The 26,792-nt window shown below is 48.7% G+C and overlaps 1 long non-coding RNA gene across 1 annotated transcript; it reads right to left on the reverse strand.

The window, feature by feature from the left end:
- Positions 1–3,912: 3,912 nt before the first annotated feature.
- Positions 3,913–26,239, reverse strand: LOC125329730. Its single transcript, XR_007205247.1, has 4 exons — positions 23,255–26,239; positions 7,228–7,412; positions 5,876–6,055; positions 3,913–5,005 (listed from the first exon to the last, which is right to left on the reverse strand). It is a non-coding gene; the product is annotated as an uncharacterized LOC125329730 (long non-coding RNA).
- Positions 26,240–26,792: the final 553 nt, after the last annotated feature.

Consider the following 26,792-nt stretch of genomic DNA (forward strand, 5'->3'; position numbering starts at 1 on the left):
CCCCAACAAGCACTGAATCCATTGGCAGTCCACGCTATGCACTGAAAACACTGCTTTAAAACAAATAAATAAAATATAGCTACTGAATTTGTTATTCAAAAACAATTTCCAGCTGCACCACAATGTTTCCCAGTGTGCCTGAAACTGTTTGGATATTGCTGTCCTGTGCTTACAGCCAGGGTGGACAGGAGGGAGAGTGTACACTTTGAGGGTAGTGAGGCACTGGAACAGGTTGTCCAAAGAGGTTGTGGCTGCCCCATACCTGGAAATGTTTAAGGCCAGATTGGGTGGAACACTGAACAACCGGGTGAAGGTGCCCCTGCCCATGGCAGGGGGGTGGTCCCTTCTGACCATTCTGTGATTCTGTGGCTTTTGCAGTGGGTAGGATGTGATTTACGTTATGCTGAGTGTACAGGAGTAAATCAGGGCAGAAAGGACCTCACAGGCTGGTGTCTTCAGTGAGGCTCTATTTCTTCCAGCTGCTCGAGGCTACAGAAGTGAGATGCTGCTGCTGCTGCTGTTCTTTGGCAGTGGATGCCTCAAGCAGCTCCTGCAGTGAGGTGAGGCTGGGGGAGCAGCACTATTCCACTGCAAACAGGGAAAGGGCAAATAGTGAAGTTTGCACCTTCACTGCCCTGGGCAGCTGTGTCAGTGTTTGCCACCATGCAGTGACAAAGTCCACAGGTAAAGGCATCCTAAAGAATAGGACTGGTACATGTGGGAATAAAACTGAGGACTCACAAATCCCCTCCTGTAACAGGAGGCAGCTGCACTGCTTCTGCAGCACTTCTGCAGTATCTCAGGAGTCCAGCTTCCTGTATAAAGTATCACAGAGCACTCAGTGAGAACTGTAACATAATCCCGGGAAGGTGGTGCCTGGACAGCCTGTGAGCATCTGCATATTAATGTGAGAGACAGACCCAGATACCCAGCAATAACCCAGGGGCTCTCAGCCAGGTGTTGCTGGCATCAGCTCAATAGGGTGGCTTCCTTTAGCAACACAGAGCTTGATAAAGGGCCTGTGTCCAAAGTCTCTCGAGCAATAAGAAAAGTACATGCTGATAATCATCATCAGCTATGTCAGCTGTATTTCATAGAGTAACAGAATCACTGAGGCTGAAAAAGACCTCCAAGACCATCGAGTCCAGTCTGTGCCCAATCTCCACCTTGTCTCCAGCCCAGAGCACTGAGTGTCATGTCCAGACCTTCACTGGACACCTCCAGGGATGGGGACTCCAAACCTCCCTGGGCAGCCCCTGCCACCCTTTCAGTAAAGATTTGATGCACAACAGGGACAGTTAATATCACCTTCCCCATTCTTCCCTTCTGAGTGTTTCAGGATAACGCAGCTAGAGCCACACGCTGCCTTGTCCCCTCGTACCTGGGTGTGTGTGGTGTTTACACAGTAACCATGAGACATGTTAGTCACTCTCAAGTCCAGGCAGTTGCAGAGAAATTGCCAAAAGCCCATTGCCGGTCAGGGGTGGGGATGATTTTACTTGTGCCACACAATTGCTCACTTACCAATGGAGCTGCATCCTGAGGCATTTCTTACTGCCCAGCTCTGGCGCACCGTGGCTGCTGTCACTGGACACAGACAATCCAAGGCACGTGGATGCTCTGGAGACTTCACAAGCAGCTAATGTGAGTGAGGGGGATGAGGTAAGTGTTTTTTCATCCTTTAAAACGTATTTCCAGCCAAGCAGTCACTGTATGAGCACTGGGAGGTTACTGGCACAGTGGTTTGCCCACAGTGGGATCTGGAGCCAAACTGTGGGTCAGGGGCAGTGATATGTCTGTTCTTGCATTTTCTGGAGCCTCACATAAGGCCTCTGAGACTGTGACTAACCGTGTCATTCAGTAGAGCTTAGCTCTGCCATTATACTGCTGTGTTTCCTATCAGGCATCCCATAGGTGTTGTCACGGCAGCCTCAGGGCTGTCATCAGTTTCTGTGGGTCTTTAATCTCTGTCTGCCTTTGCAGTATTGTCACACACATTTCCAAGTGAAACTTACCCGAGTGCCTCTAACAGCCGAGGCAAAATGAAACCTCCATATGTTTAAGGTGTTTCTTTCAGTGTTTGGTGTTGTCACACACATTTCCAAATAAAACTTACCAGAATTCCTTTAACAGGCAAGGCAAAACAAAACCTACACGTGTTTAAGATGGTTCTTTCAGTGTTTGTCACTGGCCAAATAAAGATTAACAGAGAGTTTTGACCTTTTAAACTTCAGCCAAACGAAGTACTATTGTAGAAGCCAAACAAGAGCCCTACCCCCAAACTGTTTGCTGCTCCTATTTTGAAACATTTTGCTGAATAAAAGATTCTTCCAGCTCTTTGTGTTTCTCATATTTATTCTCTTCTCACAGTTCTTTCCCTTATGAGGATTTATCCCCAGATAGATCCGTCCGGCCTGCTAAATGCTATCCAAATATTTACTTTTTACAGCTCATAAAGAGTCACACCTTGCAAACACTCCTTGAGAAATCCCAAAGCATTGTATAGACTTTGTGTTTGGGGTGTTTCATATATAAATGAGGTGCAGCTGCTCCTGGAGGAGGGCACAGTGACTGCTCATCACGAGGCCGCTACCCTTTGTGAGCGGTGCCAGGAAGGTGGACAGTGCCTGGGAAATCCACACGTGCCATTCCCAGCACTGCTCACCCTTGGGAGCAGGAAGCCACATTCCAAGCAACAGCAGTTGGGAAAGGTTGGGCCTGGGGTGTTGGAAGGCTGCAACACCATTTATTTGTTCAATAGAAATATGGATTGAGTAGCAATTTATTCCAATACAACAATAAATGGGGTGCTGCCATGGTGGGTTTCAGTTCCCCTGAGTGCTTCAAGCTCAGCTTTCCTACTGGGACAGCAGGGACAGCAGGGACAGCAGTGTGTGGGGAGTGTCACCAGGAGCCATCGGGATGGCAGTGCCATGGCACGGGGGCTGTGTGCCAGCACGGAGAGCTTTAGTGAACGACCCTGCAACTCTCTTCTGACTCCCCTGGGTTTGCTTCAGGTGTTCCCAGTCTGAACCCTCTCAGCCTCGAGAAAGCTCATGAGGTCATTGATGCTGGGGCAAAGCAATGTGCCTCCAGGCTGAGCAGCCTTTGTCCATCTGTCCTGGGGCGGGCAGGGCTCCGTGCTGCAAGGGTGGCATCTCAGCCGCCAGACACACAGTCTTGGCACGAGCAGGAAAACCTTTGGCTTTTCCCTGTCCTGCTCTCTAAGGCAGTGTGTGAAACTGAAGTTCTATCTCCTGGATCTTTTGTTGATACAAAAGTGAAAAAGTACCTAAAAACCATTGTCATCGTCATAAAAGAGTAAGGACCCGCAGCTTTCAAAGCCAAACACCTTTACCTTGTTCCCACCTGGCCATTCCCTGGCAGAGCAACAGGGCAACTCTGACCCTGATTTTCTGCTGAGAGCATTCAAAACTTACTGCAGTTGGATTTGGGCCTCTGCTGGCTGGGGATGAGCTGTCTCTGTTTGCTCTTGGCTAAAGTTTAGTCTCTGTTGCAAAAAGTTGTATGTACAGAAAGGTGTGAAATGGAAAATTTTATAAATGTATGGAACAGATTAAAGAAAGCAGGACCTCTAAACAGCAAACCAGTGGTCATTCTCTTGCATAACAATCTCCCAGAACCCAGTAACAACCTGTGAGACAAGGTGTGAACTGCAACATTTCCTCCAGCTCTTGTGAAGTGTGAAAAGAGTGTACAAAGAAAAGTTGAGGACTTTCAGCTGATTCTACCAGAAAGCAGACAAAGAGGGACTTCAGGGGATGTTAAGAAATGCCCAGTTCTGCTCTGTGGTATCAATCCCTCACTTTCATATAAAACAGTAAGAAAAAACCACCAAGACCACAGTGTCATGGGATTCCTGTGGAAAAAAGTCACAGGAGAAAGCAGAGCTTGTTGAGCATTAATATATTCACATGGCAGGTATCACAATATTTATATACTAATTTTTGAAAAGCTGGATTTATTATATTGCCCATTTATACCTGGTAGAACAAACAATTCCCTAAAAACAAAGAGAAAACCCAGAAAACCATGGGGGGGATGTGAGATGCATGGTGGCACACTAAGGGAATTAAGCATTTTTGCTGAGCAATTTCCTCATGAAAAGATTTAAAACCCTCTTGTCAGATGGCCATTGATTTTCATTATAAGAAGAATTAACCCTCCTTTGGCCATTTTAAATTACTAAATTGTTGTTGGATGTCTGTGGAGGACTCTCAGGCACCTTGGTGCACAGCTCTCAGCAGGGCTGGCCGCTCCGTGACCCCACTGTGTGCTGAACGGGGGCAATCAGGGTGGGAGCTGCTGGGGGATGGTGCCACGGAGGGGTCCCACTGCCCTGGAGGGTCTGGCCAGTCCCACGAGCAGGGACATGGGGATTGGACCCCTGCAGGTGCTGCACGGGGGCACCAGGACATGGTTTGGTGCTGCTGGTGGCAGCAGCAGCTGATGAGGAATCTGTGGGACTGCCCCGGCCCCTTCCCAAGGCTTTCACAAGGTAATGACGAGGAATTCCCAGTCTCATGAGCAAATAATTCACACACAGAAGCAACTAATTTATAATTTAAGCCACTTCATGTTTCTCAGAATTTGGTTTCTTTCAAGCAAGAGCTATGATGTAATTTGGGTGTCTGTCCGTGTGATTAGTTCAAACCTGCTGTCTCCATAGGGTTCCTAACCCAGCATAATGATTCCAGTTCTTTTTCTGTACCTAATTTTTTCTAGAAAATTGATTTTCCTCAAATCTATAAGTAAACCTCAGGCACTGTGTGGTGAAGCACAGTGGTGGGACACTGAGGTGAAGACACAGAGCAGGCAGTGACTCCTCCGTGTGTGTGGAAACCAGCTGGAGGGAGGCTGGGTCGGATGCGCCTCCCCACAGCTCCCGGCAGAATCGAGGAGTCCAGGCCTCTTATAGCTGTGGGTTGGCAAAGCAGGGGCTATTCCTCATGAAGCTGGTCTTCTTCATCCCTTCATGAACTGCCTGCATACAAAATATATAAAAATAGAAATATCCCAATGTAGTTAAGTGTAGGGAATACCATAAATTTAGTCTGTACCCTGTAGGTTGCACAGCCACCGGCACTTTCACCCTTTTTACCCTGCCCTGAGGCTGGGATGGAGAAGGCCTAGAGGAACAGAACTTTTTAACTAAATTACACAAGGAGTAACAGTGTAACATTGCTGCAGAAAGGCTATTACCTAATCACCTAACATTAAAGAAATAGATTAACATGATGTCTGTTCTCCCAGGACCATAGATATTTTTGTGGGATATGGCATTATAATAAAAATTCCCCAGACTTCTACTTAATCTAGAAAACTCATTAAATAGATTCAATACACTATGGAATTCTATATAGAAATATTATTGTTAAATGTGTACCATATTTCTCTGCCTTCTTTGCCCAATCATTTTCATCTCATAGCATATTTTTTCTCCTACAGTGTGAAGGAGATAGAAAGAAGACTCAGAACTGATGCAGACTCGGAACTTTAAAGACTAACAACCTGTGTGCTTTCATAAAATCACAGAATCACAGAATGGTTTGAGTTGGAAGCTCATCTCATTCCACCCTCCTGCCATGGGCAGAGACACCTTCCAGCAGGCCAGGTTGCTCCAAGCCCTGTCCAACCTGGCCTTTACTATGTGGGAAGGAAACAGGCCATAATTTGTAAATTATTTTATCATAAAAGATGAGCTCAGCATGAAGAGAAAATCAGGACTAAACCATAACCTGACGAGGTTTCGGATCCTCAGCCAAAGTTGTGTTACAAAAGACACACACCTCATCTGAGCTACAGCAACACAACTTTCCTGAGCCCAGAGCCATCAGCCTGTGGGAAATTTTACCGGGAGATGAGTTCTATGGCACGTCTGACCAGGGTGTGGGAGCATGGCCTGTCCACTCCACCACAGTATTTGGGGATCCTCTGTCAAACCAGGCTCTCCGTGTTCCTTGCAAGGCCCTCCACTGCACAGCAGCGGGTCAGTGGATGTGCAGGGAAGGTCCTGATCAGTAGCTTTGCTCATCTGGAAAATAGATGGAAACCTGTAAAGCTTTAACTTAAGAGCAGAAAGCAGAACTATGAGGACCACCTTGAGACTCTTGCAGAAATTCCTGCATGGTCTGAGGCTCATCATGAATCTCAGTGTTTTTGCAGTAGGTGCAGTTCTAAAGCCAAGCCTTGCTCACTTGGGTACTCTCATATCCCACATGGATGTTTAAATATTGCACACCAGAGGAAAATGCCTCATAGCATGTGTGATTTCTGCACCAGAAAGCAGTCAATCCCTCATGAACTGCAGTTAAGCACCATCAGGGAGCCAGTCCTGAAATGGTTATAGCCATACAGGGGCAACTCTTGAAATGATGCTCTGATTCCACTGGTGTTAAAATTACTGATGGAAACTTCCTTTTCAGAGCCTAAGGTGTTGTGGGATTCAGCTAACCAGAGGTATGTATGTATCAGGAATGTTTTCAGGCTGTACTTCAAAGCATTGGGATCACTGAAATATCGTAAGTGTTGTGAGTTCAGGTTGTGGAGGGGTTTTGGGGTTGTACCAAGGGAGAGCTTTTCTGAAGGAAAATAACATTGCCCTGCCAGGCAGAACCCTTGCTTTCAAGCAACATATGGAAGCAATAGCTTCAAAAATGCATTAGAATAAACTCTTCTGCTGCAGATAAACAATAGGGCACTGTATGGAGTGGCTGCATGCCTCTGTTGCTCACTTGGACACCACTTGTGTTTAAAAATAAGCTGTTTGGTTTCTGTACCACTAGTGAAAGTAGAGAACGTTCTTGTTTCAGAGGAAATGGCTTCCCATGCAGAGCAGGGAGGGAGGCAGGGAGGGAGGCAGGGAGGGCGAGCAGCCAGAGGGGAGGAAGAGGGAGTTGAAGGCTGAGGCTCCTCCTTCCCAACTGAGTAATGGAAAAACAATGTAAGAATTCCAGCATCTGAATAAATATGTGCCCTATGACCTTAATCCCCTAGGAACCAAAACCATCCAGAGTCAGATAAAAATAGTAAACCCTTTACATTGGTGAGGGAAAACAGCACTGCTCACAGCTAATTAGCTAAATCCTGTTAATAGTGGAGAGCTGGGCCACGAGGAAGCAGGTCTTCCAGAGACGACTGAGCTGAAGGCACAACCAAGGATGAAGGCAAGGATGAAGCCGAGGATGTCGCTGAGGACACACTCACCTGCTGAACCGCATGGAACAGGGAACGGGAGGACCCGACCTGGCCAGGGCACTGTGCGAGCAACATGCCCTGAAGGAGACCCACCAGAGCGACCCCTGGTTGATGGCAGCTGCTGTTTTAGACCCAAAACCTCAGCTTGCAGACCTTGCTCGTGCTGGGAAACATAGCTGGGCAGCAAGGATCCCCTAAAAAAAAAAAAGCAAAAGAGAGAATTACAGTGATCCTGAGAGCAAATGGCAATGAATTGTTCAGATTCAGCTGTGCCACTTTATTTAAAGTACAACAGCTTCACAGTGAGCCAAAGATGAACTTTTATTCAGCCTATGGTGGAGACAATGGATTGCTTTGATCAGCATTCACAGCTGTTTGCTCTAGTCCTGAATACCTGTGTCATTAGTCAGCATGAGGTTTTCCTTACGATTCCTTACGTGCAAACATTAACACCAGGTGAGGGTTTTATTCACCCTACCCCTAATGCAAGGTTATCATTTGTGCACAGCCACGAGTCCTATGTCAATTAGATTTTCTATGTAATATCTTAGATTTTTCCAGCCAGAGAAAAACTCGTCAGAGGGCAGGAACCTCACTAGTGGGTCTCAATGGCTGCCATGCTTCACCTTCACCAGAGAGAGCTCTGGAGCTGACCCAAACGTGGAACGTTTGCTTCTCATGCAGTGGCTGCTCAGGTTCCTTTCAGCACTGCACCGCAGCCTCCCCTGGCTCTCGCCCCGTGTTCAAGCAGTCTCTGCTGTCTGTTCCCTCTGCAGCTGGTGCCCCAGAGCTGCTCCTTTGTCACCCCCTGGACTGACTCCTCCGTGCCTCTGTTCCACGTGTCCCTGCCATGCAAGGAGGCTGTGGGAAGCCTCTGGAGCTGGTGGGATGGCAGCACGTGTAGCATTAGTGCCAGCGAGCAGCATCTCCCTTTGCAGTGTGATTTTGGGTCCTTCAAAGCTGAGCTAAACCCAACCAACTGTCACAGCAATGTACTTGTGTTTCAGCAAGTGAGCATGAGAGCTGAGAATTGCTATCCTGTGGCAGCTCCTGGCCAGGTACACAGGTCAGGTACAGCACTTCCAGTTGGGACTTTCCATATGGTTATACTGGTAGGGAACAAGAGAATGTGCCAAAGCAAAAGCATCTCATACTGAGTGCCAACTCCTCTAAAGAGTTACCTTTTCTCCCTCTGTGTCTCCCACTCTGAGCAGGTTTAAGGAGAGCTTTTTCCCAGAAACAGGTGCTGTTGCTGGGGGTCAGTTGTCAGACAAGTTCTGAAGCAAAGCCTGTGCCCCAGCTCCCAAGTCCAGCCTCAGCAAGCCCTGCAGTGAATGCTGACCACAGCTCTTTGGTGAGGTGGGACTGCAGCAGCAACTCCTTGCCAGCTCCTTCCACCTCAGAATGCTTCAGAGACTGCACCAGCAATAAAACTGACACACATAAACCCTTGTAAATGGCTTTCAGAAGTTTATTCGTCTCCTGAAGTAGGAACAGAGCTCATAACTTGCTCACAAAATGTCCACAGCTGAGCATGGGCAGCAGAGTAGCTCCCTCCAGCTCCCAGGGCTCAGGTGGAGGGACTGCCCAAAGAGGAAGAGGCAGAGGCAGGGATGCAGGCACCACTCTTTCCTTCCTTCTGCTCTAAGATATGAAAGCAGGAAACTTGGAACAAGAACTGGAGTAACTCCAAGGCAAGACACAGGTTATTTTCAGTGAATACTTCCTTATTCCCTGCTCTCCAGAAGCCATCCACAGAGACACCTCACCATGAGTTTATTTGCAAAGCTGTATTTCAATTCCTTTATGAACCTGTATTGTTTATTGCCCCTCTCATGGCTGAAACTGTTTGCAGTTTTAAAGAAACATCTGTATTTTTCTTTTTCAGTAGCTGTCAAGAGACAGATAACCAGATAAAAAATATTCTCATGATCCTGTTTCTACTTTTGCCAAGAAGCCTAGTAGAGAAAAGTGAATCTGAGAATAATATCCAACGCTTCGCTTCACGTGAAAATTCTGTAAGACATCGTATTTGTAGGCTACCTGGTGAGCTGGCATCAGTCTTCAACATGGACTGTAGTTCCTGTGTTACTCATGAGTGCCAGGGAGAAGTACAGGCATGGAGAAGACCTGGATGTGGTTAAGTGCAAAGTGCCTTTTTCTAAATCCAGCCTTTAACAGAGAAGTTGTTATAAGGACACAATTTCCTTAATTGTAAATGCAGACAATTATTTAGGAATAACTTTTCTCCAAACTCTGCCAGCTGGCTCCTGTGGGTTTGCTGAGGAGCACTGGGCTCCAGCTGGGCATGGCCAATGTGATTTCACTTCCCTTTCAGGCAGTGGATGGACCCAGGACCTGCAGAGAATGGGAATCTTGGGCCCACCAGGGGTGTTTGGCTTCGGGAAGCTCAGCACTCACAACACTTTGGGAGCTCATCTCATCTTGGGGCCTGAGGGGTAAACAATGGGTGGGCATCTGCTGCCTTTCTTCCTACGTGTACAGAAGACTTTTTGGCCTTATTTTAACTAACTTGGTTTTCTTCCTTCAGGAGCTATTTGAAATAAAGGAAGAGGTGTGAGCTGGAGACCACCTACTGGCTTCCATTCTACCCTTATGTAAGCCTTTTAAAAACAGTAATAGTCCCATTAAAGGAAATAGATTTGTATCAGGACAGAAACGTGGAGAGCAGCAAGAGACTTGGCTGCTGTGGGTATAGATTCATGAAAGTCATTTCAAGGCTCTCTGGGAGCATAATTAGAAACATGAAGTCCTGGGATGTCTTCCTTCCTTTTTAATCCAAAACTACTTTTAAGAGCTGCTGGCAGCTTGAAAAATGGTTATTAAAAGAGGAACAACTCCAGCCAGTTTGAGGGACAATCAGCCTGCAAAGTTTCTCTGCAAATTGTAGGGTTTGGAAAAAGATCAACTTATTCAATAGGGAACAGGACACAGGCTGATTCTGGAACAAAAAGGGATGTCAGAAAAGTGGAAGGAAAGTTGCCCTTTAATCTCCCACATGGTGTTTTAATTCAAGGTGAAAGATACCTTTGCTTTTTGGAGAAACACTACCTGCAGAATGTTCAGATGAAGGGAGGCTTTAAAAGGTCCCACGATCCCATAAAGGGTACATGAGAGAGTCTGGCAAAAGCTTGTTCCTGTTACATTATCTAGGGACAACAAATCAAGCATAGACATGAAATGTTAATTCATCCAAGATGTTATTTTCAAAGGCTTCTCTGCCATGTTAAATAATATTTCCCTTTGAGCAGAGCAATAGGTAAGGACAAAGCGGCTACTGGCCATGTGTTAAGTTGCTGGAGGGAGCTCAGGCAGCAGAGTCCTGGACACACTGGAAGCCAGGAGAAGGGATCCAAGATTGGTGGTATTCCATCTCTGAAACACAGCTTTCCCTTTCCCTTCTGCAGAACTTGCACAGTGATATATAAGTGGACATGACCTCCTTTTTGTGCCTACTCTAAGGGTAACACGTATTTTTTCTGCTTTCTGTCTTGAAAAGGTTATATTGATGTTTTAGAGAAAATCAGAGAATCCCAGAACTGTTTGGGTTGGAAGGGACCCTAAAGCCCATCCAGTGCCAGCCCTGCCATGGGCAGGGACACCTCCCACTGTCCCAGGCTGCTCCCAGCCCCAATGTCCAGCCTGGCCTTGGGCACTGCCAGGGATCCAGGGGCAGCCCCAGCTGCTCTGGGCACCCTGTGCCAGGGCCTGCCCACCCTCCCAGGGAAGCTGTAAATTGGAGGATTTTGGGGGGGAGTGGGCCGAGTAGAGTGGAATGCCCTGTAGGTTTTCCATGACTCAAGGGGGTGAACAAAGGCTTTAAAAATTAGTTTAATATTTTCCAAATGTTTGACAATGCACAATGTGTCACAGAGACGTGCAGCAGCATCAGGAGCAGAGCTGAGAGGCTTTGTAGCCTCTCCCTGGGCTGCAGACAAAATGTCAAGCTGTCCTTAGCCTGGATATGAAAAGGTTACACTGAATTAGGAAATCAGCACTGACTGAACGGCTTTTTCTCCCCCTTAAGTCTGACAAAATGTCAAGAACCTGTCCAGCCTGCAGCTCAAGGATGGGGGCCCAGGGCAGTCTCGGTCCTGGGGGTGCTGGAGGTGGGGCTGGGACCATGGGAGAGCTGGAAGAGCCTGGGGGGCCAGGGCTCTGGTAGGACACAGGGCTGGGATGTGGGCCCCTTTGTGCCTGGCAGGCCCTGGCTGCAGCAGAGCCAAGAGCTGAACAGGGATACCCTGGTGCCTGAGCTGGAGCTGCCTGCCCTCCTTGAGCAGCGGGTGGAAACCCCAGGCTTTGATGTCTGTCTCCAGCTGATAAAAAGGGCAGCATGACTGTAGGAAAGAGTTTGTCAGAGGGAAAAGCCAGAGGAAAAAGTGACTCATGACTTGGCACTGAGGAAGTACCATCCAAGACCAGTCACGGTGTGCCAATGTGAGCTCCTTTGCCTACCTAGGATGCACCACCAGGAAGCTGGGATAGTTCTTTCTCTCCAGGAAGGATATGACTGTGTGAAACATGGGCACACTGGAACATCTCCCAGTCTCAAGCATGTTACAGACTGTTACTGTTTGCTGTGGCTGTGGTGAGTCCAGCTGGGCTGTGATTCCAGGCATTAGTCCCAGCCTCTGGTCACCTGGACAGGGTGACCCAGTGTTGTCTTTGTGACACTGTCTGATTCAGGGTGAGCACCAGACCATATTACTATGTGAACTCTAACAAAACACTTTTTCCAGGATGTACTAATACATCACAAAGCTGGTTAATGCCAGGAAACAGACACTGGATATACTGTCCCGAAGACGGAGTGTGAAGTGAGCCCCGCCTGCCAGCAGCCCCGTGTCCCTGGGGCAGCAGCAGCAGGGGTCTGCAGAGGGTCCCAAACTGCTCCAGGGCTGGTTATGTCACAGTGTCCCCGCTCTTCAGTGCGGGCAGTCTGCAGTGCCAAATACTTGTAACTTCAGAGGAAGGATATTCTTAGTATAACTATAATTTTTTTTTTTTTACTTTTTCTATAATTGAGGTGAATTAAGTGTAATTGGAAGCATCTGCTCCGATTTTGGCGCCCAATATAGCGTGGTATTCTGCATCTCCTGGAAGACACTCTCCTTCTTCAACTCCCACTAGATCCAGCTAAAAATAGTTAATCTAAATCACATTCTCTCGGGCAGAAGTGCTCTTCAGCCCCCAGGATTTGCCCCTCTGTGGTACCAGATTTCTTGTCCTGGCATGAGCAGGGGGAAGGCTCCCAGGCCCCAAAGGGTGCAGGGGACAAGCCCCATTTTGGCACCGGTGTCTCACCTGGGGGGAGGTGGCAGTTGATGATTAGCAAAGCTGTGACACCAAGGAAAGGCACACGGCCCTGGCACAAGGCAGGGTGTGGCCCCAAGGAACCCCAACTCCTCCAGTGACGCAGATTGCAGTGGCTGCAGCCAGGGCAGTGACTGGCTTGGGCCTGAAACTGCTTCACCTCCTGTGTAACAAAGGCCAGCTGGGTCTGGTTTGGTCTTCCAGGCATTCCCCCTGTGAGAAGGAACCACCTCTCACGCCATGAGCATCAGCACAGGGCTATGTTCCCCCTGCCATGGACTGGGGAGTTCCTCTGGCCCAGTGCAACCGCAGTTGTGCTCCTCACAAGGGTAATAACATATTCTAGGGTTAGCTGCTTTTTCCTCATTTTTGAGCTTAGCATAGGCTGAAGAAGCATGGAAAATTTCTGGAGAGAAAACAGAGGAAACTTGAATAAAAGCGTTTGCATAGATGTCTTGGCACAACTGTACAAAGTTGTGGGAGCGTTTGCTCTGTGACCAGCAGGCGTTTGTTTGAGGTCAGTGTGTTTTCCAGAGAGCAGCATTTTGGTGGGGAGAGCTCTCTTTGTGGCACTTTACCCAAAAATCATCCCCTGCCTGCAGGATCCCCCAGCCCCAGCTCTTGGCCGGGCTGTGCTTGGAGCCATGACCTGCACACACAGGGAGGGTGTGTCTGGCTGAACAGGAAAGGTCACAGGAACGTTCTCATGTGCCCAAATCTGTGCCTGTATTTAGTGCATGCATTTAAACACAAGCGCGTGTTTCAGATTGGTTTCCAGTTCCCAGTTAATCCCCTGGTTCTCAGTATATAAAACTAAGCAATGCATTGTGTTACACAAAATGATTCATTGAGCTTTATTTTGTCTAAAATTTACCATGATAGAATGAACACCTGTTAATATTACATGTAATTTTGCCTGTAGGCAAGGCTTAATCCTTTCCTGGGAAGGCTTACAACCCCAGAGCATGATTTTTGATTGAGTTCATATTCCCATGCAGGAGCTGTCACTATGACTGAGTTAGGATTGAGAGCACGTGGAGAATGAGATGAATAACCCAGTAAGTATGTTGCAGTTTCATTAGAACAACAACTGGAGATTCAGAAAACTCATTTAACCCTGGAAACTAAAAGCAGTGAAGCTCTGAAGCAAGCCAGGGTATTTACTCAGGTTTCTTGGTGTCCTCTCATGCTCATGCCAGTGGACCCTACTTGTGAGAAGTAGGATTCCCAAATGAATTCCTTTCAGAAAGTGCTTCAGGGTGTGAAGCAGTTAAAGCACAAATACTCAAGTAATGAAATGGCAGTGTCTGAAGACCTAAAAGATGATGATAGCCCAGATATTAAGGACATTTTTTATTTCCTAGTGGGAATGAGAGCTTCAACATTTTGTCTTTCTCACTCTGCTAAGCCTGAAGAAGTCAGGGGTGTGGGTGGGGAGCCTGAGGACCTGTGGAATCTTAGGGGCTGAGGGGACCTGGGGGACCACATGGGATCAAGGGGCTGCAGCTCTTTGCTGCCAGGCCATGGGCGTAGGAGCTGGGACTTATCCTCCCCCCGCCTCCCTCCTTCCCTCCCTCCATTCCTCTCCGCCACTCCAGGGAGCACAGGCAGTATTTCCTGCAGGCTGTATTTGGATATCAGAGGGGACAAGGGCTGGGAAACTCTAGTTAAGGCTTCTGAATCAACAGAGCAATGTGAGATGGGAGTGGTGTTATTTTAACATCTGCTCCCTGTGAGCAGCAGCAGTGCTCCCCATCACCCCGCAACACTGTGCACCCCACAGCCCTGTGCTCCCCAGGCTGCCCTGGCCCTTGACACCTGCTGACCCCAGCCCCACACACTCAGACCCGATGTGCCTGTCAGGCATTCCAGGCTGTTCCCATCCCATGTTTGCTCTGGGAGTTTGGTTCTGTGGGGGCTGCAGCAGAAATGGTGCTCCAGGGACCCGCTCCCACCTTACAGGCCACCCTGGCCACCCTCACTCTCCTCTAGACAACCTCCCTTCCCTCTGTTCGCCTCCCCCAGAGGCTGCCCCAGTTGCCTGGTTCAGGTGTGGGCAAAGCTGCTGGACATTCCTCTTGCTCCCACACCACCATGGGCACACACTTCTGTGAGCACCTGCATCCAGGCTCTGCTTCCCAGCTCCTGGGACAGCTACCATAGGGGCAGAGAGGTGCAGAGTGGCCTTCCCTACTCCTCTGCTCTGGGACAAGGACATGTGCCCTCTGGGACACACTGGGCTGTGCCACGAGCTTTTTGTGTGCCCTTGGAGGAGCTCAGAGGACTCTCCTCCTGCCCCCAGCAGCAATGTGTGTGGGGTATGTGCTTGGGGTATGAGCCACATGAAGCCACATTCACCCCAAATGTGCAAGCACAGCTCAGGGGGTGGCAGTTTTACAGAATGATTTCTTGTGATCCTGGCTCTTCCCGGCTTTGCCCATGGTAACTGGACCTGCCAGCAGCTCCAGGACTGCAAAGGGGGAGAAGTTTGATGATGTTCCTGCCCCTCAAACCCCCCCTGAACTTGCTGTGGAGGTCAGCAAGTGTTCCTGCCCACACAGACAGGGCTCCCTCTCAACTCACATCCATCTTGTGTTCATGAGGGCTATAAATACATCTTGCATTCTATACAAATCAGGCGTGCACTGAAAATATTTATACATTGCATCCACTCACACAGTCCTCTGGATTCCAGCCCTGACAACAGCAAAAGCTATCATTACTCCATAGCGTGGAGGGGAGAAAATTCTAGTGTGGAAGCAGTTTATCTTTTAGGGAGTTTGAGGAAATTTCAGTTGTGCACTGAGTGCAGCCCTGGCAGCTGAACTGGGCCCTTTAAGGAAATGTCCTCCAAAAGAAGGCAAGGTTTATTGGGTTTTGTGCTGTTGCACTTTTAGACTGTTCAAAACTCTCCCAGGAATCCTTTTAATATTCCCATAAAATTGAAATATGAGTTATGCAATTATAATTAGAGCACCATACTCCTGATAACATTCACTTCAAGTCTTTAGGCTGTTTACTTCCTAACTTGTACGTAGAAGGAATCTTAAAACCCCCAAACGAACAGTTCCCCTCTCCCCTGTTATAGCACAGACCAAAACAAACAGCCAACTGCTCCAAACTTATTAAATCAGTTTTCACGAGAGCTGTTTCCATAGAGCTGCTGCTGCCGTAACCATGACTGGGTAGGAGGGCTCAGCACGGGGCTTTTCCAGCATTGTGTCAGTGGCACCCCTGAGGCAAGAGGAGCTGAGAGCCATAAGGACATATCACATTATCTTTTCTTTCTGTAAAAGCAGGACGCATGAAATCTGGCAAGGGCTGGATGCAAGTCCCCTTATATATGAGCTGCCTTCCCTGGGTAAGTCACAAATAGCTTATAAATTAAAAACCTACCCCCCATCCCCAGATCAGCAAAGACCTGGGTGGTTTTTGGTCTCTTCCACAAGGAACAAGCAGCAGAACAAGAGAGAAACCCCTGAAGTTGCACCAGGGGAGGTTTAGGTTGCATATTAGGGAAAATTCCTGTCTGGAAATGTCTGTCCAACCCAAGCACAGCCTGTACAGGGAAGTGGTGGAGTCCCTATTCCTGGGGGGATTTAAAAGCCATGTGGATGTGGCACATGGGGACATAGCTTAGTGGTGTCCTTGGCAATGCTGGTTGGAACAGTTGGACTCGACGATCTTAGAGAGTTTTTTCAGATTAAATGACCTCATTGCACCTCATTGACCCTTCTGGGGCTCATGGCCTCATCATGTAGGGGCTGGTGGCTCCTTGAAAGAGGGATTTGTGGCACTGAGTCCTGTTACGTCTCAGGTAGCTCAGTGAAAGACAAGAGATTAATGCCTAGGCAGTCTGTTCTCTTCCACTCCAGTTTCATTTTGAAAGTTGAAGTTACACAGTTTAAGCCATTTGTGCTGTGGTTTGATAGCTGTTAGAACCCAATAAAAGCATTACCAAGTAATTTCCCTTTTGCTTCCCTTTGATTTTAGCACTCTTGGGCCTAGTGCTGCCACCTTTAATTGCCAGGCAGCAATATCTGTGGTGTAATCCACAGAATTTCAATTCTGCAGACTACTGGGGAGCACAGATTTTATTTTATTCTAGAGGAGTTCACATATGTGAACAGCAAAGAGATGATGGCACTGAATATGATGAGCCCTTTGGACACCATCTCAAAATTTCGGTATCTCATGCGTTCGGGGCAGTTTTAGCCCAGCCCCGCGCTGGGGCAGCTGCCGTCCCTCTGCAGGGCCGTGCCGGGCCCACGCACCCTCCAGGGCAGGCGGCTTTGCTCCAGCTGCGCCCTGCCCCGTTCCCTCCCTGCCCTGCCCTGCCCGTCCGCTCCGCACCGCAGACCCGCTGTCCCCAGCCTGTGTCCCGCTGTCCCCAGCCTGTGTCCTCCTGTCCCCAGCCTGTGTCCCCCCTGTCCCCAGGCTGTGTCCTCCTGTCCCCAGGCTGTCCCCGCTCTCCCCAGCCTGTGTCCCGCTGTTCCCAGCCTGTCCCCGCTGTCCCCAGCCTGTGTCCCGCTGTCCCCAGCCTGTGTCCTCCTGTCCCCAGGCTGTCCCCGCTGTCCCCAGCCTGTGTCCCGCTGTCCCCAGCCTGTGTCCCGCTGTCCCCAGCCTGTCCCCGCTGTCCCCAGCCTGTGTCCCGCTGTCCCCAGGCTGTGTCCTCCTGTCCCCAGGCTGCCCCCGCTGTCCCCAGGCTGTGTCCCGCTGTCCCCAGGGTCTGTCCCCGCTGTCCCCAGGCTGTGTCCCCGCTGTCCCCAGGCTGTGCCCCGCTGTCCCCAGGGTCTGTCCCCGCTGTCCCCGCTGTCCCCAGGCTGTGTCCCCGCTGTCCCCCCGCAGCTGCCCGGGTCCCCCGTGAGCCGCCGTGCCCGCGCCTCCCCGGTGGCTGCCAGGGGGACCCGGGGCTGCGGGGAGGGGCCGTGAGTCAGGCGAGAAGAAGCTGTACGTGCTGCGAGGGCAAGCAGGGCTGTTGGGAAGGAATGCCTGTGCCCTTGCAGGCGCGGGAGAGGGTGCTGGCAGCCGGGCGAGAGGCTGGCACGGGCAGAGCAGCCCTCGCTGGGGCACGTCCCGTTACTGCATCCCGCAGCGAGGCACTGTGCATCCTCCGGGCTCTGCCTGGGAGCTCAGCGCTGCCCGCAAAACGAAGCCTCCCTCCCCTCCCCTTGCGCCCATCGGGCGGAACGGGACAGGAGCTGTCCCTTGCCCCGAAACTCTGGTGCCCCAAACTCAGTCCAACTCCCCCTCTGCAGAGGATCCCGTGCTCCACTGTCCATCCTCAGAGCACCCTGGCCAACAGTTCAATTGTGATTTTAAAGTTAAAATGATCAATTGCCCTAATTACACTGAGGTTTAAAAATAATGTTTATCCCAAATACTTCTGTCCTCACTTCACACATCCTCAGAAGTCTTGAACATATCTTTGCCAATAGCTGCAATATTCAATAAAACAACCCCTCAAATGTAAACAGAATATGGGACAATATAACCAGCAGAGCTCCAAAGCCCGCTGTAGCCAAACTGGGATTGAGCTGTAGCCCTCATTCCAGCCCCCATCTCCTACCCTTCTCCAGCCAGCCAGGCACAGCAGATAAATGTGTTCTTAACCTTTGCAAGGAAGTGGGAGCTCTGGGACTGGTATTTGCACTTCAAAGCTGGAACCAATGCCATCCTCAGAGGACAGAATAGAGGAGCAGTGTGACAATTTGGCACAGAAATGCTTTTGAAATCATGCAATATCAAATGAAATGATGGTTAACATTCTGTGAGCTTGCGCAAAGCTGAGCAGTATTATTCTCAGTGATATTATTAAACCGCAGCATGTGTCACCCAAAGCTAACAAAGTCCTGCTCCAAATACTTCAGAAGAGTGAGGCAGATTTCAACTGGCTGCAGAGAGCAAGTGGAGCCCCAGCCGAGGTCACAGGACACGCCAACAGTGCCATCACCATCACACTGAAACCCAGGCAGGGTCACAAGGAGCGCCCACAGCTGCACCCTTGGTGTGACGGCAGCGAAACCTGGGCTTGTGTTGTTGGGACAGAGCTCAGGCACAGGATTTCTCCCCAGCCGGTGCTGCCACTCCCAAGGCACTCCCAAATGGATAAATCCCAGACATGGCCTTGTCAGAGAGGATGTGGGGGGCTGGTACCAAGTCTCTGTGGATTAGTGCAGATTGTCATAGTGGCTGCTGCATGAGCTGTTGGCAAAGCCCTCCTCCAGCCACTCCCTGTGCCTGTAGGTGCTGGGGAGCCCCTCTCCAACAGGCCAATTTTAGATGGTGAAGAGTTGTGCACAGCCCAACATGTGGCAGTGTGGCCAATGCCACACAGCTGCTGTGGCCTGAGGGGGATCACAGGATGGCTGTGCCTGTGGGACCAAGGGATGGAAGGGCTTCATCAGCCACCCCCTGCCAGAAAAAGGACCACCCTGCTGCTCTTCCTAGGGTTGACGGGTTGGCTTTCAGTGCAGAACCAATTTCCTGAAGAACCCAAAAAAGGAGACTGACAGTTGACATTAAAATCTAGTAAAGTTAGAAAAGCAAGGGGACAGACAGTTTAACAAGGAGCCATTTCTGGTGGTTACTAGATAAGATTTAAAAAAATTGTTTCATCCTGACTTGACCTAAATGGAGTGGAAAATTACCATGACTACATTTATCTGAAATCATAAAGTGTGTTCTGATTAGAGCATGATAAAAAGGATGGTATAAATTGATCCAAAGATAAAGAAAGGGCAGGGGAAATGAGATTAAGAAAAGAAACAGACACTAAAAAGGCAGGATAATACAGCAAGTCTCTGAAGCTCTATTAAAAATAGCTGTAGGAACTGGAACATAAATAGTTTGGTGCTTCACTTTCTGCTCATTGGGCTGTGGCCCAGCTGCTGTACTGGGGAGCCCAAGTTATCACCTCGTTAATCCCAAGGCCTTCAGCAGACTGCAAAATGAGAAGCAGGTCTAAACCAGGCAGTTGTCTTGCCCAAGGACTGAGCCTGGGCTGGAGAGCACTGTCTGTCCATCTGTCTGCTGGAGTGGTGTCCATCTGTCTGGAGCAGTGTCCATCTGTCCATTCAGAGCGGTGTCCACTGCACCAGTGCCTGGGGTCCCTCCTGGCTGTGCTCCTGCCTCCTCTCCTCAGTGAAACCTGCAGCTGGTGAATATGCTTCAGTCCCTATCAAATTACATGGAAATTGGTCAAAAGACTAGAAAACTGCTGCAGTGGGTCTGGAAAACAAACCAAGCCTAGAAGAGCCTTTGGCTGAACTTCCCTTCCTAGAGAGGCGGCACTTGCCTCTGGCAGAAACCTTCGTGGTTACGGAAGCAAATTTATCTCTGATAAAAGTCGTGTTTCAATTTCCTAGAAACAAGTAAAAAAATGTGAAATAAACAAATATTGGTTTCCCCCCTGCCTGGCTGCGTAACTGGCTGTCTGGGGACTTGGTGTGTGCACCACTGCCACGACACCAACCAGGGAGGAAACCAGCAGCCGCAAGGCCACAGGAGGCTGGTGAGAACATGAGCAGAGCCTGCGCTAGAGGGGCTCTGTGGCCTGGCGGGCTGGGGGCACAGCCTGGCCCTCACCTCGCTGCAATGCACCCAGAGAGAGCCCCTGAACTCTGCCCTACACCTCAGCACCTGGGGGTCCCACCGTGAGCAGAAGTGTGAGCTGAGATCAGCAATGTGCTCCATGAACCAGCTGCCCCCGCACTCTGAGGTGCCCAGCCCAGCCGAGGAACAAGGCCCTGAGACTGGCAGTCAGTTGTCCTGAGATCATCTCTCTCACAAAACCCATCCTTGACAGTCCAGAAATGCTGCTGCTGGTGCTGCTGCTCGGTACCTGTGGATTAGGAATGGATGAAGGCTGACACTACCTTCCTTTTTCAGCTGTTTTTTTCTCTTCCACCTAATGACTGGAACGTCCAGCCTCTCTCTCTGCAGAACAGGAAAGCAGTTTATTTACCTAATCCCCGATGAGTCTGATCTCAATCAGTTTTTTCTGAGTGCAGCACTGAAATCCCTAGCATCCTGTGCCCATGTGACCCCCCAGCAAAGAGCTGTCTCCTGGACCTTCCCTGGATAGCCAAGCACGGCTGGTTCACAGCAAAAAGCCTGTTTGGAAAGCTGTCTCTCTTTCTATTTGGTGTAAACTTCCTTTTCCACTCTCTGTTTACGTTAACATAGACAAATGTAAATCTTCCACCAGATTTTCTTCAAGGAGAAAGTCAAGGCAGAGAGTTAGAGGAAGCCCCATTCCCACCATGCCATTCAGATGGCGTCAGCAAAGAGAGGCTGCTGGTGTTCCCTCCATGGCCCTGCGTGGTGGCTCCAGCATCACAGACAGACACTTTCCTACAGAACTCCAGGAACAACTCGGGGTTTTCCTTCTGTGCAAGAGACATCCTGGTATCCACGTCTGTTCTTGCCATCCTTGCCAGTGCCACAAGTCCATGGCAACATTATAGTTCTCTCACTGGCGAGCTTTCTGCAGTGTCATTAACGAGTCACAGATAATTTAATATCCCTAGATCTGTTTTAATTAATGTCCAGCTACTCAGCTGTTCCAAAGGGTGTCTGTGCTTTCCCCTCTCCAGCTGTGAATATTCCATCCTTGAAAACAGGACTGACACAGCTGATGGGGAGGGATGATGAGGGGGTTGGAGGCCAGTGCCAGAGCTGAGGTGACAGCTCTGTGCCGTCATCAGCTTCTTCCTGCCTTGTTCTCCTCTGAGATCTCCGGCAGAAGGGTTTGGAAATGATGTTTTGAGTGCTGGGTGATGTCCCTGGGGACTATCAGCCCTCTGCTTCCAGAGCCGGGTGGGATTCTCTTTTTTTGCTGGATTTAGGAGGATACAGGATGAGGGCTCGCTTACTCCTTACACAGGTGCCAACTAAACAAACAAGGCAGGTAGTTTGTGTTGCTGTGGGAGCAAATTTGTCTTTGCTGATCAGTAGCAGAAAGAAACCTGGGAAGATGGCAATAAATCTGAGTCTGGGTCCTAAGTTCAATGTGATGAAAAAGAGCTCTGTGCCATGCCTGGGAGGTGATCCCAGGCAGGAAGAGGGTGCCCAGCTCCCAGCAGCTTGGCAAAGGAATCAGCCCTTGCTGGGGAAACTCACTCTTTTGGGAACTAGTGCATCCAAAACCAATAGAGATGGCAAAAACAACTTCCAGCTATTCTCCGCTCTCATCTATGCTGAAGTCTATTTTCATTCATGTGAGTCTGCCATTGCTGCCATGGTGACCAACTTAGAAATTAATTATACAAAGATGTTAACAACATATTTAAATAGGAACATTCAACCTACGGTTCTGGCAAAAAGACCCACGTATTCCTAGATTGTGCCCCTCCCACCTTCCCCCTGAGTCCTTAGATATGCCATTTATTTCCTGCACTTACCTCTATGCTGATGTTAACAAATACAACTAGTCTTCTGCTTTTTTTTTTTTTTATTCTGGCTTATATAAACCAGATATTCTTTAAACAATTCTGGCTCTGTCCAAAGCCCAGGTTGCTGTGAGCACCAATGCCATCCTCATGTACTGCATGAGGTTTGGGGTTTGAAATACTGGCTTCAGACAAAGGAGGCCCCAGAGAGGTGCCCGGCAGAGCACGGGCCCGCTGTGATGCACACTGGGCTCCTGCCTTTGTTTCTTTGGGGTTTTCCATAGAAACAGGTCAAGAAATGTACCACTGGAACCAAAAGCTCGTCCATGGCTGTGGCAGGGAAGGAAACTTTGCAGAGACTGCCTTGCTCCTCAGCCAAGTGGTCAGCCCCCTTTCCCAGAGGGGAGGCAGCAGTTCAGCCTTGCCTGTTCTCCTCTTGCAACTGTTCTCTGAGCAATGAGGCTTTTCAGCCCCTGAGGAGTCACCTCCACACCTGCTGTGACCGAGCTCTGTTGCTTTCCCTTGTCTCCCCTTCCCAGGTAGGCTTTCATCTGTGTCTAATGGTACTTTCTGTGCCCTTCCATCACACACAGCCTTTGATGTTGGTGCTGTCATGGAGATTATTTTTGTGCTCCTTTCTGTAACTGCTTTACCATTGACTCATGCTGTTTCTTTTTCCTGTTTGTTTTTTAAATACACGAACATATATCTACCCTTACCACATTCCTTTCTGTTCATCTTTGTGTTCTCTCAGGAGGTGGGGACAAGCAAGAGGGGAGTGAACTGCACCTGAGTGTCAGGGAATCTGGCCTTTCAGAGCGTCCAGTGACGAGAATGCAAACCAAGCTGTGCTGCAGTGAACGTGTGCCTGTTGGCAGGGATTTGCAGAGGGAAGGACTCACCCCTGGGCTGCAGGCCTGAGCTTTCCCACTGTACGAGCTCATTTGTTTTGGCACTCTCAGGGCTGGTTTACATGCCTCTGCATCCAGCCGCTGCTCAGCTGCTGTAGTATTTTCCTTCAAAGAGCTACTGGGAATGAGGCCTAAAAAACTTTGTAGAGATGCCTGCACTAGTTCTGCTGAAAGGGATGCTGAACAGAGTGGTGTGACAGAAGCCTTTCCCCAAAGATGTGTTGGTGATTGGTAGAACCATGGCTGATGTCTGGGTGCTGCAGCTCTGTCAGAGACAACCAGCCCTCCCACGATTTGTTGTTCAGGGACTGATTTTCAGAGTTATCAGCCTGTGGAAACAGGAAATAACAAAAGAAGCAAACAAAAACCAGTATCAAGAGGACTCAATATACTTACAGAAAGAAGGTGACATCTCCATAGATGGAGTTTGCTGGATCAGCTGAGATGGTGCCTGCTGTATTTCACACACAGAAAGCGCTTTCCAAGAGATGTGCTAAAACTGCTGGAAGGTAGCAAATTCTCACAGACATTTATTCACAGCTACCTGTGTAAAGGTTTAATCTGCTCTTCCAACACAGCCTTCCTGGGAGAGGAACATAGTGAATGGAGGGAAACTGTAAAGCCTGCAAGGAGAAAATGAGGGTGAAAGAGAGCAGAAAAAATGCAGCTCAAATTAGCACCTAATCAGGATTACCAGGAGAGTTTACTGGGGATCAGTGCACCATCACCTTTCAGATGGATGCCATCCCAGGTGCTGTTCTGTACTCACAAGAGCAAATGGTTCACCTCTCAAATCACTAATGTGTCTCCATTAGGAGGGCTCCTTTAATGATCAGCCGATTCAAGAAAGAGCAAGGCCTAATCCCGGCTCATCAGAAGGGTTTTACATTGGCTGAAGCGGTAGGAAGAGAGGCCTGATGTAGGTGACAGGAGGAAGCATCAATCTTGTCCCTTTGGAGCAGAGATCCTGTGAGGATGGGGAGCACAGAGTGACTGTAAGGGTTGAGTGCAAGCATCTTTTCAGCTCTTTGGTGAGAAACAGTTGGGTCCCCAAGATGGCAAGTGTTTGATGGACAGAAAGATCGAGGCTCAGCAAGCCAAACCCATCCTTCCTGATTTGGTGGCTTTAGGGAACATATAAAACAGGAAGAGGGTAAAATGAATGTACAAAAGGTGAGCACAGAGCAGCATCAAAGAAATAAGAACTATTGACCTGAATAAATAAAAGCCTGAAACTCAACTCAGCTCAAGGCCAGTTCTTGGACTTCCTGGCGGAGGTGGATATTCAAAGTCCACTGAGGACTGAGGAGGGGGAGTGTCCCCAGTCTGTCACGGTGGTGTGTCATGCTGGAACCCTGTTGGGTGGGTGCCACTGGCAGGGCAGGGTCTGCCCCTGGACTCCATGGTGGTGGCAAATGTCAGAAATACATCCCCATCTACTTTCCCAATGCCTTGAGTCATCACAGGAGGGGTGCTGCTGTCTGCATCCCAAGCCATGGTCCCAAGCCTGGGGAGAGCTCGCCCTGGGAAAAACATTGTCCCTCTGTGGAGGGAGCAGAACAGCTCGCACAGCAGACAGAAAACCTCTGGCGAGACAGAGCAGGGATACTGAGAACAGGTTATGACAGATGATACCAGACAGCTGCTTAGCTCTGCATTTAAGACAAGGCTGTGGGCAAATCCATGTTCCTTCAGAGCCGAGCATGTCGGCAGCTGCAGGGAGACGGGTGAGCACCAGGCTGGCATTGCCCATGGCACGTGAGCAGGACTGGGACCATGTCCTCCTGCCTCTGTGGCCATCCTGGCCAGGACTTCTTGCCCTCAGCTGGGGACCAAAAACGGATCTCAAGTGTTTCATTTGCAAACCTTTAACAAAGATCACTCTGATATGCAAATAGGAGAATGGCAAAACAATACGTGACAGCCAGCTTGCTCCTCTTCTTTGGAAAACTCAGATGTTTTCTTGTCACAAAGCTGCTCATTCTTCCTCTTAACATAAACATCATAATGAGAATAAAATGGCTCTCTTTTACAAAATGCTGTGTGTCGGTGGTTAAGCAAAATTAGCATTTTGTAAAGCAAATGAAGGAGAAAGGCAGCTCTCTGACAAATTCTGTGAGCAAAGAAATGGTTGTTTTATGTTCTGAACAAATTAATTTCACTTTTCTTGGATGTTGACCCACATGCAAAGCTGTGTCCTGGTTCACTCAGAAGGGAAATGGTTAAGAAAGTGAGCAAGTGTCCCACCCCTCCCCAACCCGCCCTCCAGTGTGTGAGCCCAGAGACAAGGGATGTTTTAGTAATGCTCAAACCTTGTGCCATCATACAGCTTCACAAAAGGCAGATAAACATCCTGTGCTTGTCTGTACAGTTACCTCTGAACAACCTGGGCTGGTGGAAGGTGTCCCTGCCCATGGCAGGGAGGGGAATGAGACGAGCTTTAAGGAAAAACCCTTCAAACACAAATTCTGAGAATCCGTGATTCTATAAATCATTAACCACAAATAAACTACAATATATTGTGTGCTATCACTCATGTCAACAGTCTGACTGATTTTAGTGGGACTGTCAGGATAGCCAAAGTTTGTCAGTGCCAATTTTAGCTTCAGAATAGGAACTGTGGATGTTAGAGTTAAAAGCAAGTTACTGCCAGTATCTCCAGCCAGCTGATGTTCAGAATAACAGCATTTAATTTTTTCTAAATTTCAGAATTTACTGTTCTTTTTTAACCACAGGAAGCCTCAAGGAATTCAGCTGGACAAAAAAAATCAAATGTTCTTCTGCACCAATATAAGCACAGAGATAAATGGCAGTGTGTTGCCAAGAATTTACGAAAGAGGGGGTCTGCTTTTTGTAAGGCGTCACTGTCATTCACAGGTAACTCGTGGATACAGGTACCAAAATCCAGAGATTAATCTCACATCCAGTGCTCTTCCCAAGAGTCCTGTGTGGCCTGCAGAGCCCTGATCCACGCTTGGTGCTGCAGCTCTGTTCCCACAGGCTGGCTTTGGCTCTCTCAGGGCTCAGGCACATCCCCTGTGGCAGTGGTGTCCCCTTGCCAGCAGCACCCACACAGCTGCTTCTGGGGTGGGAAAGACCATGGGGCAGGCTGGGGACCAGCACAGGATGTAATCATCATCATCATCACCTGGCACGTTTTCAAGGAAGTACCATTTCACCAAAATGTGGCATTCAAAGTGAAAATATTTCACTGAGACTTGCTTCTTCAAAGAATATTTCACATGTGGGATATTTGATCTGAAGCACTCTCTTTAGAGAGAGATGGGAATATCCAAGAGTAAAACCTGAGTTTTCAAGAGGTTTTTTATTTGTTTTTGTTGCTGTTTTATTTGGTTTTGTTTTCCTTTAAATAAAATTCCACTTTCATGGAAATGTAAAGTTTGTGTCACCTCTCAGCAAAGGCAAATATTCATATTAGTTGTGTCAAAGAAACAAAATGGAACTGCTCTGTTTGGTAAAAGTCAGGAAACAAAATAAATTGAAATTATTGTCCTCTCTTGCTGGAGATTTTTTCTTTTAAATTGGAAAAGTGTCTATACCGTAGGCCCTGAGCAGCAGTAAGGAACCTCCTGTTGAGATAAATGGGAATTACGTTTTTGGCATCCGTTCCTGCGTTGCTCAACGAATTCCATTGCATTTTACGGCAAAGACTGCTCTTCAGCACAAGCCCTTCCTGTTCCAGACCTTGGAGTTGGGAATGTGCAGATTAAGGCATTATTTTGACTACAATCTAAAGACCTTGTAGAAAAGTTGAAAAAATTCCAAGGGGCTGCCAGTGGCTTTTTCTGGGGACAAGATTAATATTTGCTGGATTTGCCGTATCCTTTTAACTGCTGCTTTCCTCCTCCTTTCAGTAAATAAATCTGCCTATTAGTTAAACAAACTGACTCTGATAGAAACCAAACACAAGAAA

This window comes from Corvus hawaiiensis, chromosome 8 (assembly GCF_020740725.1).
Source record: "Corvus hawaiiensis isolate bCorHaw1 chromosome 8, bCorHaw1.pri.cur, whole genome shotgun sequence".
NCBI classification, from domain to species: Eukaryota; Metazoa; Chordata; class Aves; order Passeriformes; family Corvidae; genus Corvus; species Corvus hawaiiensis.